Here is a 20,778-nt window from a genome sequence, read left to right on the forward strand (position 1 = left end):
CTGAAAAGAAAATGAAATAGAATTACCTCCTACACTCTTACTGCTATTGACATTAAATTTCATCTTCTTTTATTATGATCAGCAAAGTTACTCATAACATTGGGATTTGTTTTTTGTTTTTAAAGTTATAGCTACTGCATTGCTTTGGCACTGTGTTCCACCTAAACTCATGGCATTTGTGTACTATTTACCTTTCAGAAAGCTATTTTACAAGAAGAAAAAGAAAATGGGAGTATAGACTTCCAACAGCAAACATCTTTTCTGCTCTCTCCTTGGCTCTGAAACAGGATACGTGAAACAGAATTTCAGGCTGTAATTAATGCAGCTCTTCATAAGATAAGAGGTTCTTTTATCTGTAAAAAAAAATTGCTGTACTAATTCTCAACGAGAATCAGAATGCTCCAGTTAATGCTCTTCCTACAAGAGGAATTCACCTTTTCTACTCTACATATTTGCAGTCAAATTTTCATATTTTGTTACAGGAAACTGGAGGTGGGTAAACATGCAACGATAATATCATTTCATAGGACTGAGTCTAAAAACCTTAAATATTAACAACATATTGAGATAAATGCTGAGGAGGAGTTACATAGAGGATTTCCAAATAATATCCACTTTACAGGAATGTACCTGTAAGCACAGACCTTAATTGGATACAATTTACATCCAGCCCTTTTGATGGGGGTAGTAAAAAAAAAAAAATTGGGAAATGCATCCTCGTTTGACACAGTAGGGAAAAGAGCTATAGTTTCTTTTTATGCCCTACAGTACTGTCCAAAGAAGGAAGAAACCTCTGCTGTTTCCATCTTGATTTAAATATCTTCTTGTAGAATGCACACGGCAATTCAGAAACAATACTTTCATTATGTATGTTTTGTGTGTGGGCTTGGAATAATTGGTAATGCGTTGGCACTGTGTTCCACCTAAATGCATGCCATTTGTATACTATTCAACTTTTTAAAAAATCTATTTTCCAAGAAGAAAAGGAGTACAGCAAATGACTAGAAATTAGAGACCACAAGATTCTTCCCTAAGGTCCTGTCAAAGAAGACCTCACTGTAAGGCAATATGGCTCACATCACACTGCTAATTCCATTGGCCCCTTTGGGTGGTCCTCTGCTTCTGCAGCCATTTATAACCAGATAACCATTCTTTCCCTTTCATCATGACACCCTTCGAGATGGGTGTGAAAGGGAGCAAACTGTCACTGGGCACAAAGGCTAAGATGCTTGGTTAAAGCAGGAAATTAGGAGGCTTGACTTAAAAATGTACATAGATTTTCAAGGTATGGTTACTACAAGTAAAAATGAGTGGGAAGTTTCAGCAACAAGGTTATTGCTATTTAGGTTATAGTAACAATTTCTATTTAAGTGAAAATATATTTGTAACACCTCAGAAAATAGAAGACAATAATAAAGAGAATGGCAGTATAGCTTCTGTGTCTGTCCAGTGTTCACTTTTCCTTTGCACGTCTGTCTGTGCCTGTGTTCACACACATACACACATGCAGGATCCCTGACCAGAGAAGAGTTCTTTCTTGTGTGTTCACAAAGAGATGAGAATTTTAAGCTCAGAACCTCTTGAAGATGAGAAACTTTTCTTGGCAGACAATCAACTGATTCTGAGTGAACAAATCTGACAGAGCCCTTTTCCTTGGTTCTTTTTGTTCATATTGTTCACTCGCACACAAGGAGGGCTGCTAGGGAAGGTAAGAGGACCCTCAAACGAGATGAAGGTGAATGTTTCTGGACCAGCTGCCAAGCAGTGCTAAGCTTCAGTTAACCTGTTACCTCTCTTCCTTGCCTCTGGCCCTCAGTTTTCCTTTTGTATCCTGAAAATAGCATTGACATTAAATTGGGTCAGTGGAAAAAAATCAGTGACCAACTCCAGCTTATAATTTTGCTCCCCAAGAAAACATTTGGTAAATATCCCTTACCTAGATGTGGGCACTTTATAAGGCTCCTAGCGTGGTATTTGAATCTGTTCACTTTAGGAAAAGATGTTGATTATTTTAGACTTGAATTTCCACAACCAGAATTCACCTAATGCCATTCTAATGTGCTATGCTTCACAGAAAGAGTGTTTGTTTGTTTGGCCGCACGGCGCAGCATGTGGGATCTTAGTTCCCCGACCAGGGATCAAACCCACGCCCGCTGCAGTAGCAGCACAGAGTCTTAACCACAGGACCGCCAGGGAAGTCCCCAGAAAGAGTTTTAAATCAATATATGTAGATATATACCCAATAGAAGTCCTTGCAATATACACCAGGAGACATGTACGAAAAGGTTCATAGAAGCACTATTCAAAATAGACTGAACTATCTGAAAATAGGCTAAATGACCTTTGACAGGAAAATAAAGTGTGTCATAGTCATATACAGAATATTATAGAGCAGTAAAAGTGAACGGACTACAGCTACATGCAATAATATGGATGAATCTTAACAACATAATTCTGTGTGCAAAAGCAAGTTCCAAAGATTACTTTTAGCCCCTTTAAAGTAAAAAAGTTACTACAAAATTCATTTAGCAGGTATATGCATACATATAGTGATAAAACTATATGAAAATGCAAAGAATTGTGCTTATATTAGGTGTGGTGAGTCAGAGAGATGGGATGGAAGAGTACTACATAGGTATATTATTGTCAAGGTTTCAAACATGAAATATTAGTTCATGTTTGTTTATTATATTATTAAACATTAATAAAGAAAGGGACATCCATGGGAGGAAAATCAACATGAAATAAAGTATTGACAGAACACGTAGTGATGGTTACATAAAAATGCAGTAGGATACTGAGTTTTGTGCAAAATAAAATAAGTAACAAAAATCTGAAATCATAAGGGCAACATACGACTGGATCTGGCCACGTCTGATTGTTTTCATATCTAATCTATTCTTTCCAAACTCCTTTGGGAGCCATCTCCCTTCTAGTTTGAATTCCTAATAGTGGAAATTCCCTGTGACTTTATCGTTGTTTCTCTTCTCTCATCCCTACATAACTTCTCCTTGAAGAGTACACCCACTTCTATGTCTCCAATTGCCTTTCAGATGACTCCCCAGATCAATACATCCAACGATGATTTCCCACCAGTAGCACAATCCCAACCGCTCAGGGTATCTCTCCTTGGATTCTAGCCATTTTCTCAAAGTTAACCACTGGGGTAACCATGAACTAATTACATAAACTCTCTGATGTCAGTTTCCTCATCTTTGAAAAGAAGGGTCTATGGATATAATTTCTAAGGTCCTTACCATCTCTAAATTTCTATGGATTTATGAATTATTGACTCTTCTTCACATTAGTTGCTTGTCCAGGATACCATCATTACTCTAGGTTTAACGTTGACATTTCTAATTTTGCTTGCTTATACCTAATCAAACCAAATTCTGTCACTTCTTTTTTTGAAGTGTCTCTCAAATTTACCCTATTTTTCCATTCCCCTGGTTTTACTTTAGCCCTGGACGTAATGAGTTTATACCTGGATTACTTTAAATACATATTAACAGATTTTCCTGCTTCCCCATTCCCTTCTTTTTTCAAGCCCTCTCACACATTACTTCCAGATTATTTATAGAAATAGCTTATAAAAATTATCAAACCAACTTATGAACCCATGATTCTATATTACCTAGTAAGCAATCCCAATACCCCTAACAAGTTTAAGATCCTCCGTAACTTCCTACGACCATTTCTCCAGCCTTCTCTCTTACCATTCCTCACCACTTATGCTACAGTGAAATTAGCATCATCAATGTCACACAAATACGTACAATAATTTCTACCTCTAAACCTTTATTTATGCTAATTCTTCAAACCAAAATGTTCTCTTCCCTCTTTTTTTTCAACCAAAGATGCCCATTTTTCAAGGACCAACTAAACTTTCACTTATTTACAGCTTTCTCCAATGTCTCAAATCTCCGGTGAAATTTCTCTTTTCACCCCAATACTACAGCAATTAAACCTTGATTATGGACAATTGAGTATTGCTCTTTAATTTCTCAAGTAACTGGGTTTTTTAAAAAATCTTTCAACTGAATTACAATATTCTTAAAGGCAGGAACTATGTCTCAAACCTTCTTATAGTCCCCATAGTATTCATTCAGCAAATATTAATCTCTAGAACTAAAAATGTATATATTCTAAAAAGTCAATATCTATTAGATTATGTTCAATTTAACCTTTATTGAGCACTTGTATAAGACACTGTGATAGGCACAAGGGCCTTACAGAGTTGAATATGTAATTCTTCTCCTCAAGAAGCTCAGAATCTATTGAACTTGGAGTAATACAGTCTGTACTTCAAATTTCTAGACTTAAATCTGGCCTCTCTCTAGAGATACAGACCAGTTATGTCCAACTGCCCTTAAGATCTCTCACTGGAGGTTTCACAGGTACTCACCTCAAATTTAACTTGTTATTACTTCTTTCTACACCTATCTCTCCCAATACAACTCTGTCAATTTTTGTTACATAAGTTAAAGCTATGTTATTAGCCCTATTTAAATTAAAAGTTGTTATATTGTCTTGGGAATTGTTCCTTTAATTATTTAATCCCTAATTATACGTCATTCCTTAAAAAATATTTTGCTTGATATTACTATAGAGACTACAGCTGTTTAGAATTTGTCGATTTCATCTTTAACCCTTTTACTTCAAATATCCTCTTAAATTTTAGGTATTTCTATTATAAAGATGGTAGAGATGATTATTTTTCCTCCATTCAATTGAGAATCTCAATCTTTTAACGGAAGCATTTAGTCCACTTGTATGTATTATAATTTCTGATATATTTGGAGTTATTTCTCTTATTTTGGATCTTCTCTTTGCCTTTCTTTTGTTGTTGTTGTTGCTGTTGTTGCTGTTTAAAACTTCTTTTTTAAAAAAGAAGTTTTTTTTTGTTAAAAAAAACTTCTTTCTAGCCTTCTTTTGGATCAATCACAGCTTTTTCCTATTTCCCTTCACTGATGTTTTGGACAGTATATACCCTATAACTATTCTCTTAGTGATTATCCTTAAATTAAAAAAAATTTATATTAAAATCAAACAATTTCTCTACCTATTTTTAAACACAAGAACCTTAGATCCCTTTAACATCCCTTTGATCATCCCTCCTTCATTTTACACGTAATTGTTGCCCACATTTTAGTTCTTTCTTTTTATTAACCTGAAATTAGACATTGTAATTTAGTAATATATTCAATTGTATGTTTATTCGGTTACATATTTAACAATTCGTTTGCTCATCATTCTTTCTTGCACTTAAACCTTCTGGGTAAAAGTTTTCCCTTCCTGAAGTACATCCTTTAGAAATTCTTCCTCCCTTCCTCCCTCCCTCCCTTCTCCTTCCTTCCTTCCTTCCTCCCTCACTCCCTCACTCCCTCCCTTTCTTCTTTCCTTCCTTCCTCGGCGCCGGGTCTTCATTGTGGCACGCGGGATCTTCGTTGCCGCATGCAGGATCTTTAGCTGCAGCATGCGGGATCTAGTTCCCTGATCAGGGATCAAACCCAGGCCCCCTGCATTTGGGAGCTCAGAATCTTAACCGCTAGACAACCAGGTAAGTCCCTAGAAATTCTATTTTCTTTTTAATTTTTTTTTTTGCGGTACACGGGCCTCTCACCGTTGCGGCCTCTGAGCCCGCCGGGGAGTACAGGCTCCGGATGCGCAGGCCCAGCGGCCATGGCTCACGGGCCCAGCCGCTCCGCGGCACGTGGGATCCTCCCGGACCGGGGCACGAACCCATGTCCCCTGCATTGGCAGGCGGACTCCCAACCACTGCGCCACCAGGAAAGCCCCTAGAAATTCTTTTATTAAGAGTTGATTGTAGGGACTTCCCTGGCGGTCCAGTGGTTGGGACTTCGCCTTACAATGCAGGGGGCACAGGTCTGTCCCTGCTGGGAACTAGGCTCCTGCAAGTTGCACAGTGTGGCCACGAAAAATTAATAAATAAATAAAAATAAAAAATAAAATAGACGTCTCCTATAAAAAAAGAGTTCATTGTATTCAAGTGTAGATACACATATATTTGTTTTGGGTGTTTATATGTCAAGAAATGTTTCTTATGTCCCTCATGTTCTTTAATGGTGATCAGGGTATGACTTTGTAGTTAACAGCTATTTTCTCTTAGCATTTTGAAAATATTATTTTATTGTCTTTTGGCTTCTATTGTTGCTATCAGTGTAATTAACATTTAAAGATAATGTCATAACTATACTCAATATTTTATAATAACCTATAATGGAAAAGAATAAAAAAATACATATATATAAAATATATAACTAAATCACTTTGCTGTACACCTGAAACTACCACAACATTGTAAGTCAACTGTATTTCAATAAAAATTAAAAAAAAATAAAGACAATGTCTTTTTTTCTCTGTTTACTTTTAATATCTTTTCTTTCCTTTGATTATTTTTGCTCATAGTTCCCCCACAATGTGCCTAGGTATGTATTTATTTTCATTTGGGTCCCCTTGTGCTTTTAGAATCTGATGATTCATACCTTTCATTTATTCTGGAAAATTCTCAGCCCTTATTTCTTTGAATATTGTGTCTCCATGATTATCTCTACTCTCTTTCTTGTATTACAAATAATTCTTCTCATTCCGCCATATCTCTTACTCTTTTAAATATCTTTTCTGTCTCCCAATTTACTCATTTTCCTTTTATTGTAATCAATTTTCTATTTAACCGAATTTTTAAATTAACTGTATTTTGTATTTCTAGAAGTTCTATCTTGTTTATTTTTCAAAATTTTCTGTTTTCCCCCCCAAGTATCTTATTCTTTTCTTATGGTTTAGATTAATTCTTTTAGGTCTTTAACCATTTTTAAATGCTTATTTTATAGCCTTAAGTCAGTGGTTCTATTATCTCAAGTTCCTGGGAATTTAACTCTGCTGTTTAGTTGTCTCTGTGGATTCTTACAGTGGATTCCCTCCTCCTCCATATGTGTTTTATAGTTTTTGATTGAACTCATCTTCATCAAGGCTTTATCCGTAGAAATCTTTGCATAGATTACATTGAAGGTATGTCTCTCCCAAGCAGTTTTTCATTTGCTCCTATTGGGCAAATCTGTGTTACCTCTGGCTTCTTTTTATGTAGATTTCTAGGCTGAAAAATTTCTATAAATTAAAATCCAAACTGACATGAGACTTTTTTTTCCCTCTACCCAAAGTCCAGGCCAAGACAGGCAAGCTTCCTTATCACCTCACAGTGCCCATAGTTGTTTTATTTTTGTTTTCTTTGATGGAGGGTATAGCCCTCAATGATCTTGGCTTTATGCATGGACCCCTTTTCCATTCCCTGCTTCACTGGCACTCAAGGCTTAACTTCCTGCATCTGCCAGAAATCTCCCTTCAAGTTTTCTAGAATTCAGTTTATGCCTAGCTTTTTGTTTTTTCTTCCATCTTAATTTTTAGTTCATGAGGATTTACTTTCCATTATTGTAAGCTCAACTGTGCATGTAATGCTATTTTTTCAGAAGGATCCTCACATTATGTGATTTGCTTTATGCTCCAATTTGAAATTCAAGTCCACTGTTTTAGATCTGGGTCTTGCTTCTCCACCAACTCCCTGTCATTTCAGACTGCTCTTTTCTTTCTGAAGCAGACTTACCCAGGACTCAGACATTTTGAATCCCTTTCTCTCCATTCCTATGCCTGCCCCAACTTTCAGGGATCCTGGCCAGGCTCTGACCCTGTATCCCTGCCTGCCCAGAAGGGAATATTGGCCAACAATAGCCTATTTCATTGCCATATCAATAGTCCCTTGCCATCGGGTCCATCCTTAACATTGCCTCTAGAATGACATTTTCTAAAATTCAGATCTGATTATGTCACCCCCTATATAAAATCCCCTTCGTGAAAATGAAGACTGCTCTACTAAAAAAAGAGAAGGGGCTATATTCAAAAATATCAGTGTCATAAAAGTCAAAGAAAGGCTGTAGAATATTCTAGATTAAAAGAGTAAAAGGACATAAAAACTAAATGTGATACTTTATCTTAGACTGGATCCTGTACTGGAAGGGGCAAAATGCTATTAAAAGATGTTATTCCTTCAGTAGACAAAACTGGCATATGAATTCCAGGTTAGATTAACCATTGTTATATCAGGGTTCAATTTACTAAAGCTGATAACTGCTGTGTGGTTATGAAGAGAACATCCCTCTTTATAGGAAAAACACACAGAGGTATTTAGGAGAAGAGGACCATAATTCAACTTACTCTCAGGTGGTACAGGAAAACATATTATGTGTGTGTGTGTATATGTGCACACACACATATATGTATGTATGTGTGTATAATGAGAAGGAGAGAGATCAAATGAAAAAGCAAATGGAACAAAATATTAACAATAAGTGAATCTGGGTAAAGGATATATACACAGGTGTTCCTTATACTATTCATACCACAACTTTTCTGTAAATTTGAAATTATTTACAAATAATGAAGAATAAAACAAAATTTAAAAACCCTCTGCTGTTTCTCCACTACCTGAGGATGTAGTTAGACTCTTAGTAGCCTGGCTTCAACGTCTTTCTAGTTGCATCTGCTACCATTTCCCCTCTCATACCCCAATAAGCAGCCCAGTGTTCCCCAATCCCCAAATTCAGATCACAGCTTCCCGCCTTTGCACATGCAAGTCCCTAGGCCTGGAGTGTGATTCTGCTCCTTCCTGCTCAGAAAATCTTCATTTCCTCAAGCCCCAGATCAAAATTACCTTTTCTCCCAGGAAATTCTCTAAAAACTCTTATGGAAAACTTTTAGACAAAGGTAAGATGCTCAGAATGCCAGGAAGAAATAAACAATATATTTTGTTTCAAAGAAGAAACGTGGAAAATAAAAGATTTTGAGAGAGTTGGATAATTTCATTTTACAATTTTAAAAAATGTTCTGCATGATTCAGTGTACATAGCTTCAAAGTCTTCATTCAACATGGAACTTGTATTTGAAATTTTCTACTATGTCACAATCTGTTATTTTGTTGGGTTGGCCAAAAAGTTCGTTCGGGTTGCTCTAGTAAGATGTTACTGAAAACCCGAACAAACATTTTGGCCAGCCCAATACATTACAACAACATTCTGTACCTCCTGTAAGACAGCATGCTATACCATTATTTCTTTGGGTATTGGTTTCACTAGTCACTGTGTGGGGTGGGAACTATCTTATTCATCTTTATATCCTCTCTAACATTTGGCAAGATGCCTAGGATGTAGAAGACCCTAAATAAATTGAACAGTCATTGTGTAAAACCACCTAATTACCAAACTTAATTTTAACGTGCATATACACACATCCCTCAAGTTTAACATTGCTATCATTCTAGCAAATAAATAGAAAACACTTTGCAAAAATGTTTTCACTGGACCTACTCCTTCCCCTGGGCAATCTAATAAACAGAATCCACTTTTCGCCAGTTCTCACTGTGCAAAATGACGTGTAATGGGTAAGTGAATAAATGGCTATAGGCCTATATACAGTGAAACCTTTTAAGAGCAGATTTACATAGAGCTAAATCTAGTTATGGTCAGAATTCAAAAATCCCACCAGACTCAAAGCAATTTGCAACAAAATTCCATTTCAAGTCTGTTTGTCTTTGGTTTCTTAGACTGTTTTAAAAATATTTCCGTCTGTAGGTAAATCAGTTTTTGAGCAAACATCAACATCTATGTAGCTGGAGTTGCCAGATAAATGTATGTATTCATCTTCCTCTCTATTTAGAAAATAAGTGATTTTATACTTTGAATTCATGAGGACAATGATATTTAAATAAGCACCATCCATGTACTAGGTTTCCTAGAGAAAAGAGTGCTTTCTAGGATTTAAATTAAAATTAAAAATCAAAGTAAATTTATATTTTATTGTCCACAAAACATTTGAAAATGATACAACTTTCCCAAATCTAATTTAAATCATAGCTAAGAATATCCTAGCATATCAGTGGTTTCCTGGAATTTTAACTAATATTGGAAGAGATGGGAAGAGATTTTCTTTTTTTAAGGATGGATTTAAATAACTGTTAAGAATTTTATTTTTTATAACAAAGCTATAATATTTTGAGTATTATTGTGTTTTAGTGAACATGAAGCCTACAGATTCTGATATTAATTTAGGTGTCTCAGACCACAGTCTTTGTAAGTAAAAGGTCTCACCTCTTATTTCATTGGATCTCCCCTCCATGCTGCAATTCATGGCATTTGATTTCTTTTCAGTGTAGCTAGTCTTTTCACGAGCTAAAAATTAAGGATGTGCTGCAACCAGAGTTCTTGAATTACAAAGCTCAATGATTATATTTGATATAAGATCCTCTAATCTACAATTAGGGACTAATGAGGACATGCTATTGACTCAAAAAGGTTGGGAAGCTTGTATTTGTTGACCCAGGATAAATTCTAACTCCTTGAGTTCTAATAATAAGCCACAGCACATTATTTTCTCTCTCTTTCTTTCACTTCACCTTTGCCCCACATATGACATATAACTCAGAACTAGAGATGTCTTTCCTGGAAAAGAAGAGAATTAGAGCAAACATAATTGCTGTCGGCAAACACTTTGCAGTTCTTGGCTCCAGAGGGCAAAACCCATGGGTGGAATTCATAGGGATAACAATACCAACTCAGTGTAAAAACTTTCTAATATTAAAAGCTACCACATAATAGAATGGGTTGCTATCCAGCTTCTCATCAGGGTAAGTGTTCAAGTAGTGGCAGGTGACCCCCTGCAAGGCTGTTGTCAAGGGGATTCTAACACTGGACCAGACACTGCTATAGTAATTCAAAGTCTAAAACTATAATTCTGCAATACTGGAGATTTAATGCTTACAATATTATTGTCATTCAGTCTAGTTCCTGTTACTATCAAAGTCTTGCCGGACATTTTATCAGTATAGGTTAAAGTTACTGAAAATGGTCAGTGCACCTAACTTAAATGTCAGTTTCCTGATCTAGAGAGTGAGAGGATTGATGAAATGATCTCCAGAATTACGTCTACTTCTAGCCACGTTCTGAACCCGCAAGGAAGGAGTCACTATGTATTTACCTCACTAACCGTTTTGGAGTAACATGTAAGAAATTTAATAAATGCATGCTGTTTTTCAACAACACTTATAACCTTTAGGAATCTATTCATTTTCACTGATTCAATTTTAGTCATTTTGATTGCTTTCGTCAGTGGGAAAGATAATGTCACATAATTAAAATAATAAACAATCTCCTCAATAACTTGTATTTGTTAATCTGTGACAAAACCTCCAGCTATATTTTGTATATTATATATATACTTTGTATATTACATATATATTTTGTATATTATATATATATTTTGTATATTATATATATATTGTATATTATATATATTTTGTATATTAAAAATAGCACATAACTTGCAGCTCCTACAGCTTTTCACAATTTAAAAATTGAGGATGGGCTGCAACCAGAGTTCTTGATTTACAGGGCTCAATGATTATACTTGCTATAAGATCCTCTGATCTACAGTTAGAGACTTAGAAGGACATGCTGTTGACTTAAAAAGTTGAGAAGCTTGTGTGTAATGACCCAGAGTAAATTCTAACTCCTTGAGTTCTAGTAATAAGCCACAGCACTAAATAAATAAATAAATAAATAAATAAATAAATATATATATATATATATATATAAAAAATACACGTATCTCCTAGGAAATGCATGTCTTTACCTGAACAGCAAGTGATATATGCCATATATATAGGATTGCCAATACTCCATTCTCTGAGACCGGACTAACACCAAACCTCCGAGTTTCCTAACAGCTCACGTGGAATCCACCCTAATCTGTGGGATTCTTAACACCTAACCTCTGAGATAACCAACACTCCAGCAGGTATTGAAGTTAAAGCCTCTGGGACCAATGTCACACATTGAATGTGGCTTGTGTGATTGAAAAACTGAATTTTAAAAGTTATTTTATTTTAATTACTTTAATTTAAATAATCACACAGTTTGTGGCTACCATTTTTGTTGGCGGAGCTTTAGGTCTTCCTCAAGCCAAACTTCCTCAGGGCAGCCTTCTCTAAGTCCCCATCTGGGTTCAGAGTCCTCTTCCTCATGACCCTTATCCTTTCCTACAACACTTATCTTACTCTGTAATTGTATATTCATTGCCGGATTATTTGATTGTGGCTGTATTTGCTCACCATTATATCCCAGCATCTAACACAGCTCCTGGCACACCAAAAATATTTTTCAATGTATAAATGAATGGACATTGTGAGGGGAAGAAGAGAGGGTGCAGATTAAAATTGCTGCCAATAATCTTCAATGGATAATCCTTTCCAAAGAAAGATGACCATGCTACTGGAGTTAGGGGTGGCACTAACGAGTCAACTGGTTAACCCATGTCCCATGTCAATTGGCCAGCAATGGTGCCAGTGGATACAAGGACAGATAATACTGACAGGATGAAGGTAAGCTCCTTGATCTCAAACTATAGGTATCATCTCATTATCCACCACCTATCAGGTTACCAACTGCCAAATTTCAACTGTCAAAACAGTATCCTCTTCCAGAAGAGCTATGAGCCTGATTCATTTATTCTGATATACTTGGGCTGTGACTGACGTTTCATAATTTTAAAAATACTGGGGTAATATATTTGAAAGTAAAGCACATTATTTCAACACCTGATTTACTCAATTTAACATATGGCTTATATCTAAATGGGTTTGAAAAAGATTATACATTCTCAAATGGATAGAATTATAATTTCCCCTATTTAAGGGTTACATAATTAAATGTAGGCATGTAATTTTTTGTGGAAGCAGATATAATATCTAGAACATCCTAAAATATTCCTGCTGCATCTTCTACTGATATTCTCCTCAGGAAAAAATTAACCTCAAGGAGGTCCTTCCACATCTAACACCTTAATTCTTCCAGTGACAAGTTTGAGAATTCCTTCCTAAAGTCAAAAATTCTTGAGGATGCTCCATTTTATCGTATTTATATTTTTAGCGACCAGTTGGGTGAGAAAACATACAGTGATAAAGGCTTCTGTAAACCCAGTAATGTTCTGAAATGAATAATCACCACAGTGCTTACATATACTTAAAAAATAAGAGTACAAATTTATGCATCATATTATTTATGTATAAATAATGTTTTTAGTGAAAACACACACTTGCTCCCCTACTCCAATATTTCCACCACAGTTCACAGCACTTAGGTGGGGGACCATTAGGAAAGAATTTTAAGCATATTTTGTTTCTGTTATATATTTGGTGGTTCAATATCTCAGAAGATGGAATAAAGAGGAAAATGGAATCACTGAGCAGAGACAGTCTTAGGCAAAATACAAAAAAAAAAAATTTTTTTTTTTGGCCTATTATATGTACTTTTCACAAGGGAATTATAGACCTTGGAGATATTCCAAGGGTTTATCTGAGCTCTGTTTCCTACAATGCAATAGAATTGTATCTAAGATTCATAATAGAAATAGCTGGATGATTTAGGGGCATTCAGCAATGAAACAATGCTACTATTTTACATTAGTTTTAACATATTTGGAAAATAACAGTATTATCTCTGCAGTTATGACTATTGCCATTGAAAATGTTCAATTTCCACTACTTTATAAGTGTGTTAAGGGGAACAAAAGTCTAGTCAGTCAGTGTCTATTTCACAATAGACCAGCCTATCAGATCATTTCATAGACAGTAGCCTTTTACTGATTCAAATCGTACTTTAGCCATAGGCATTTACTCACAACATTTCTTCCAGTCTTTTTATGATAATGGTTTATATCAATCTGGTTTTTGCATGTAAATGCCTTAATTCTTAGAAGAACTCCATCCCCACCTACCTAGTTAAGATAAGCATAACATCAGTGAGTAATTGATTCATGAGAACAACATCCTGAAAAGTTCCCCATTTTAGGAGCTTTTTGGGGTGTGCAAAATGTGGTACACTGCATTTGTATTTCAATAGAAACGTACCTAGATGAGAACAAAAAAGCAAACTTCTTTGTACAGTACTCATAGGGCTGTGCTATTAAGTGTTGCTCCGTTTATGGTTAATTTTTCTGTATCTTCAAGCTCTAGTTCTAGAGCTTCTGGTTTTGTAAGGCATCTTAAATGAGTCATAGAGAAACAGTTGCTCCTCTAAGACCAGGTTTATTTAGATTGTGCTGACTCTGAACTTCTGAATCATAAGCTCCCCTCCCCCTTGATCATGTAAACTCGTGATGCTCAAGGTAGGTTCCTATCTTGTGGTCCTTCCTGATTCAAGCCCTTTACAAAAAAATGCATTTTGTCTATATTCCCAAGATGATAGTACCCTAGTTTTGAAGACCTACATTTTACTGATAGAATTCTTTGCCTGTTCATCCTCCAAGACACACAGTGGCAATTTGACCAGCAGCAACTGTCCAGATAGCAAAATGCATGTCCCTTTAATTTCTATACAGCTAGGTTATATGGCATGCCACAGGGAGAGCTCTGAGGTACTGCTGAGTCCTTTATATTGACGGATAATTCAGGTTCCACTGTTAATTCAACAGTTAATACTAATCTGTTGCATATCACAACTCATAAAAGACTATTTCCCAGGGAGTTCCCTGGTGGCCTGCTGGTTAGGATTTGGTGCTTTCACTGCTGTGGCCCGGGTTCAATCCCTGGTTGGGGAACTGAGATCCCACAAACTGCAGTGTGGCCAAACAAACAAAGACTATTTCAGACTCTTATAGCATTATGGGTACTCAATAAATATTTGTTGAACGAATTAATTTACAGTCTTGGATGGGTAAACCAAAGGCTCAGATCTCTTTTCTGTAACCACAGCATTTACACGTATGGAGAATGCTGCCTTCCACGTTATTGTGTCACCTCCTTTCCCAGCATCCCAATGTGAAGTGAACATGTCCTAGGAATGGTGTTAAGTGCTTTGCACACACTGTATTGTGAAGTATAAGTTGTCAAGCTATTTGTCTGCAACAGTGTAAAATTTTCTTTAATATGTAAACTAAAATCAAAGACAACCTCTGAGCGTCATCCCATGAAGCAATCTGCAGCGCTATGCCGGGTGACGGCTTCCACCACAACTACCATTGTGTCACCCTACACTACTCTTCTGCCTCCTCTGACCAAAATCTGAGGTGACTCCAGACTTTTCTAATCCTTATTTTTTTTTAATCTTAGCTTCAATAAAAACACATGGAATACATCAAGTAATTCTTTCTCACTCTATGAACAGCAATCCAAAGAATGATTTCTAAAGAATTATTAAAGCACACACAAGAATTTACATGATACTCCAGTAGGTAGGAATTCGATTGAAAATAGTATCAGTGCTTTATAGTGTGGGGAAGACCCTGACTTTTTAACATTAACACTATAAACAAAATCGTGGGCAGTGAAAAAAGAAAGAACCTAGGTTCCACAACTTGAATGGCTGCCCTCTTTATATAGCTGGTCAACCTTTTTTCATCTCATTTTAATTTGCAAATTTATGATTTTCTTAAGCTAAGTTCTGTATTCAGGCGGCATAAAATATCAGCATAGCTAGGAAGTATTTTTGCATTTTACACGGCAATACCTTTACCCTCACACAAAGTTTGTGGCTTTGAAAATAATTTGAATAATGTGGTATCTTAAGATTAAGACACCAGACTGATATATATATATATATATATATATATATAAAATTATAATCCACCTGAAGTTATACTGAGAAAAAAATCTCTATATAACAAACATACGTACAAGTCCCAGTGATCCATGTCTAAGGAATGTTATAGAAACCAAATTCTGGTTTGGCCAAAGAACTTAAACAATCCCTTGGTGTTTTCTGCTACCTCAGGTGTAACTGAATGTAAAACTTTATATCTGGAATTTCTGGAGCAATTAAAACTCTTAATTCTTTTTTCCCCTTGTACCTTCATTGGTTGGCAATTAATGACTTGGCTTTTGACCAACATAGGAAAAAAATACTTCTTTCTATGTGATGATAGATGTCATTTTCTAACTCTCAGATGGCAATGGGAATTGACCCTGATAGTCATAAACAATAAAATTTTGTACAGAAAAAATCCTATCTAGTGGAGGAGAATTTTCCATTAGGAAATTCCTTCTAATAAGAAATAAGCAGAAACAACTTATTTTTTACAAGGAAAACTGCTCTGTGACTGCCCTCATTCCAGGCCCTACCATGAAGACATCTCTATTGTACCACCAGCTCACCAAAGTGGTGACAGGAGTCATGGGACTGAGCTGTGGTGGTGACTAAGCCAGCCTCAAATGTCTCCAAGTTTCCAAAGCAGCCTCATGGGGAGGTCTGTCTGACCTCATCACCGCAGAGCAAGACAGGATTTTGTAGAATATTCTTTTTCAGTCTCTTCAAGAGCACAAGCAAGGACACGTGAAAATTAGAAACTGATTTCTAGGAAATTTAACCTCTCGAAATATGGGTATTATCTAAGGATACAGTCATTCACCAGCTGCTGCTGTATACATACAGTAATGCACACAAAAGATGAAGGACAGCTATGAATAATTAGCACAGTACTTGGGACTAATGATACGATTATTAAAGCTACACATCAGCCTACACAAAGCAACAATTTCCTTCCGAAAAAAAAGAGTTGATAAGTGTCACCGTCCAGTGAGGCATTTATTTTCAAACTAAACCCAATGAAGAAGCTGGGCTGTTGGCCATAATTCTTACAGAAACCAACGTATACTTCTTCTGTGCCTCTGACAGCCCAGCCCGGTGTGCATTGCATTTCACTACGTTTGCACTAACGTGGCACCAAGCTTCAGAACTACCCACGGCTCTGCAGAGCAGAGGTCAGGCCCATTCTCCCTGTGTGGCTTGGTCTGCCCCTGTTGTCAGGACCTATCCAGGGCTTTATCAGCATCACCTCTGACTCATACTTAGCATTCAATAGCAAGATGGAGTCTCCAACGATGAAGACCTGGCAGAGGGCCAGCCTATTGGTACTAACGCAATGCCTGCCACGGTGTAGCAAGCTGGGCCAGACATTTATGGGAAATGGCTGACAGCTGGATAAACAAGCAGCTCCTTTTTTGGTGAGCTCCAGCGGAAGCAGAGTGGATAGAATAAATTCTTTAGGTATATGCTTCAGATGACTCTGTGTTGCTACGGGCTGCTAGAAAACAGCCTCAGACAGGGACATCATCATGGCACCTTTGGAGGCTCTCCTCCAGCCAAGGCACCAGCAGGGAGAAAGAGGCCGAATGGCAAACTGTGTTGGCCCACAGAGCCAGCCAAGGAAAGGCTCTATGTGGAAATATCAAGGGTGAGAGCTGGCTGGTTAAATGCCTTGCAGTGTCCAGTAGTCCCACTCAGAGGCGGTAGGAGGCGCTGTGTATGGCCACTCCCTCACCACCCAAGCCACTTCTCGCTGAATTCCGAACCCCACCCAGCAAGGAGAGACCCTGCGTCAGTCAGGAGCCCAGAGACTCAAGATGGAGAGAAGCTGAGGGTATAAGTCTGTGGTAGAGGGAAATAGACAAGAGCTGTGAAATTAGGCGCTCAGGGCATGTGTGTTTTTCTCCCCGACTCCTCCGCTGCCCTCCTTCTCCGCCCCCTGCATGCCTGAGAATGAGTCACTTGTGGAACTTGGTTTAGGTTTTAAGGCAGTTTGGGTGTTTGAGACATATTTAGCACAAATAAGTTTAACGTAGCATCAGAAAGAAGTCCCCACATTTTCCTTTATGTGGCTTTTCAGAACAACAGAATGAGCCAGGTATCGGCAAACAGCAGCCAGCTGAGATAAGCGGCTGTTCCGGGTGCAGATGCCCTTGTGCCAGGAAAGCAAGAACAAGCATGAGCGAGAAGCAGGAAAACAAAATCCACAAACACAACACTTGATTTACAGCTGTGAGACAATACTTCCTTTTCTTAGACCCCAGGCTCCACAGACTATGACTCACAGAGGGGGGTGTGCAGCGGCCCGGAGAGGCAGGAGGGGGTCAGTGACGGGAGTAGAATTACACCCCACTTTGCCGGCCCCTTTGTGCCCCTGGGTCACTGCCAGGCCTGTCCTAATCCCGCAACATGTGGAAAGCCAACATGTTCGCACTGAATAGTAGGGGATTAGACCTAAAGAGATTACTAGTAAAACATTTTCTGAAAATAGAAAAAAATATATGTTTTAAGCATGAGAGAAAAAGGAAAAGTTTCTTTGTTGCTAATTGGAAAGCTTTGCAAGTATTGGATTACTGAGGAAATCAGGACAGTCTGGTACACAGCTTTGACTACGTGGTAGTGACGGTCGCTTTCCACGAAGGCCTATTGCTCTACATTGGAGGCCCCAGAGTCAGCCGTTAAACAAAAGCTGTTATGTTTTGGGGTCTTGTCAGAGTTGGACCCACATGGAATCGGGAGGGGTGAAAAATGTTGGTTCAACCTCAATCGTTAGATTATGGTTCAAAATCATTTTCTTAGAGATAGTGAGTCTGCAGAAAACTTTGAGTAAAGGCAAATGAAAGGCTTGGGTCTAAAAACAGGCTTCCAAAAGTAGAAATAGGATACAGGAAATGGAGAGTTGTAAAAACATACTAGCCAGAATGGAAAGAGTAGAGGGAGAAGTAGAAAGACTCTAGGGCAGAGACTGTCTAAGGAAAAGCTATGAGAGAACAGGGTCGTGGTTTCTCAGCTTCATTTCAGTTAGTGCATCACACAATTCATTTAGCGTATGGTGAGATGGGGCTCCCCTGTCTTCTGTTTTGCTCCCCCAAGCATGGGGAGGTGAGTCAACTATACACAGCCTTCTTACAGCTCTTACCTTAATATCAGAGATATGTAAGATGGGGGCAGAGGCGGTCATATCTTTATCTTTAGTTCTGATCCTTCACTTTATTTCTAGCCCAGAATTTCCAACTGTGCACCAATCAGGTCCACATCCATGATCGTCTGTGTCTCTGAGTTCCTAGCACGGTGCATTGCATAGGTATGAGTACAATAAATAATATATGCTGAATGATGAATGAATGAAAGAAAGAGCCCAGTCCACCCCAGAAAGAAAGAAATAGCCCAGTCCTACCTTGCCTTTCCTTCCTGACTCTGGTTCCTGGCCCATTGTTATCTTCCAAGAAGGAGACAATTTATAAAGGGGCTGTGTAATTACCGGGAACTCCACATGATGGAACAGACTGGCTCTGGGTGACTATGTAGTTGAATTAAATAATCCTTCTGACTGTGCCAGACCCTGAACTAGGCAGTGGGGATGTTCAGATGAATAAGACATGGTTCCTGCAGTTGAGGAGCTCACCATCAAAGGAGGAGACAGATGAATAAGCTGAAAATTACAATTCAATACGATGCATTGGGATACAGGTAACAACCAGGGCCGCAGGCCAAGGAAAAGAGGCACCTCACCCAAATGAGAAGGTGCTGGCCTCAGTTCCACAGAACAGAACTGCTCACAAGGTACCTGTGCAGCATATCACTTGGGCTGATTCCAGTGGTATCACCACCTCCAGCTGTCTCCTATCTTGCCTCTCTCTTTTCTCACTGGCTCCTACTTTCGGTCTCTCCAACACTACACATGTTCTTTTTCAACTCTGCTGTGCCCTCAAGCTACTGGCTAAGCTTTATTCTTTCACTGCCAAAGCATAGCCTATATTTTCCTACATTTTCTTCCCACCCTGTCATTCTCTACCTACCCTAGATGTCAAGTTCTCACCCACACCCCTTTACAGTAACCCCCCCTCCCCGCCCTTGGAGAAGCATCACCGGTGACCTCCTTATCACCAAATCCAATGACATTCACTCACCTGACACAGAGCTGACTCTGGCAACTACCACCCTACAAGTTGAAACTTTCTTCTCCGTTTGTGTATGGGCACAAAAATAATATTAGCTGAATGAGGAAAGAAAGAAAGAGAGAGAGAGAGAGAGAGAGAGAGGGAGGGAGAGAGAGGGAGAGAGAGAGAGAGAAAAGAAAGAAAGAAAGGAGAAAAAAGAAAGAAGGAAAGAGAAAGAGAAACAGAAACAGAAAGAAAGAAAGAAAGAAAGAAAAAGAAAGAAGGAAAAGGAAAGAAAGAAAGAAAGAAAGAGGAAAGAAAGCAGAGAAATAGCCCAGTCCACCACAGAAAGCCCTACCTTGCCTTCCTTCCTGACTGGTTCCTGGCTTGTTATCTTCCAAGAAGCAGACAATTACGGTCACAGAGGAGTCTCATGTACAAAGTCCGGTAATGGATCTTTGCATCATCCACCTAGAGAATGGTATTGTTGTCTTATGCCCCTCCATTGTCTTTTCAGGAACTCCTTTTCTTTCTTGGTGAAATAGAACAGAAGTTACCAGCCCTTGTGGCAAGTACATTACTTACGGTGACGTTCTGTCTTGTGGTTAACTGGAACTGGGACTGACGTTAAAAGTGATTTACACACCTCAGCCTCAACATGCCCTTTCCCGTGATCTTTAACCCCAAAACAACAGCAACAACACGATAACAGCACTTGCTATGTGCCCGGCACGGTGCTGTGCTAAGTAATATATGTGCATTATCTTTCTGAATCTTCTCAAAAACCTTACAAGGCAGCAAACATTTTATAGCAGAGGAAATAGAGGCTTAGGGAAGTTGAAGTAACTGGCTCAGGGTAACGGGCTCCAGGACACAGAAGTCAAAACATCCGCTCTTAACCACTTCACCGCACAGCCTCTCATGTCTACTAGATTCAGCTCTAGAGAGCTTGAGTCGGTTCACACCTACAAATCATTGAGTGCCTGTACGTGCTAAGCATTGTGGGATTCAAAGATATAAAAAGATCAAGTTTATGA

General features: G+C 38.1%; 1 protein-coding gene across 1 annotated transcript in view; it reads right to left on the bottom strand.

Moving 5' to 3' along the window:
* The window catches only part of JADE1 (jade family PHD finger 1), a 214,966-nt gene extending 194,690 nt beyond the window's left edge, over nucleotides 1-20,276 (bottom strand). The window contains exon 1 of the mRNA XM_032631859.1: nucleotides 20,100-20,276. The gene's annotated coding sequence lies outside the window, so the exon portion shown is untranslated. The remainder of the gene's footprint in view (nucleotides 1-20,099) is intronic.
* Nucleotides 20,277-20,778: the final 502 nt, after the last annotated feature.

This window comes from Phocoena sinus, chromosome 5 (assembly GCF_008692025.1).
Source record: "Phocoena sinus isolate mPhoSin1 chromosome 5, mPhoSin1.pri, whole genome shotgun sequence".
In the NCBI taxonomy this organism is placed as follows: domain Eukaryota; kingdom Metazoa; phylum Chordata; class Mammalia; order Artiodactyla; family Phocoenidae; genus Phocoena; species Phocoena sinus.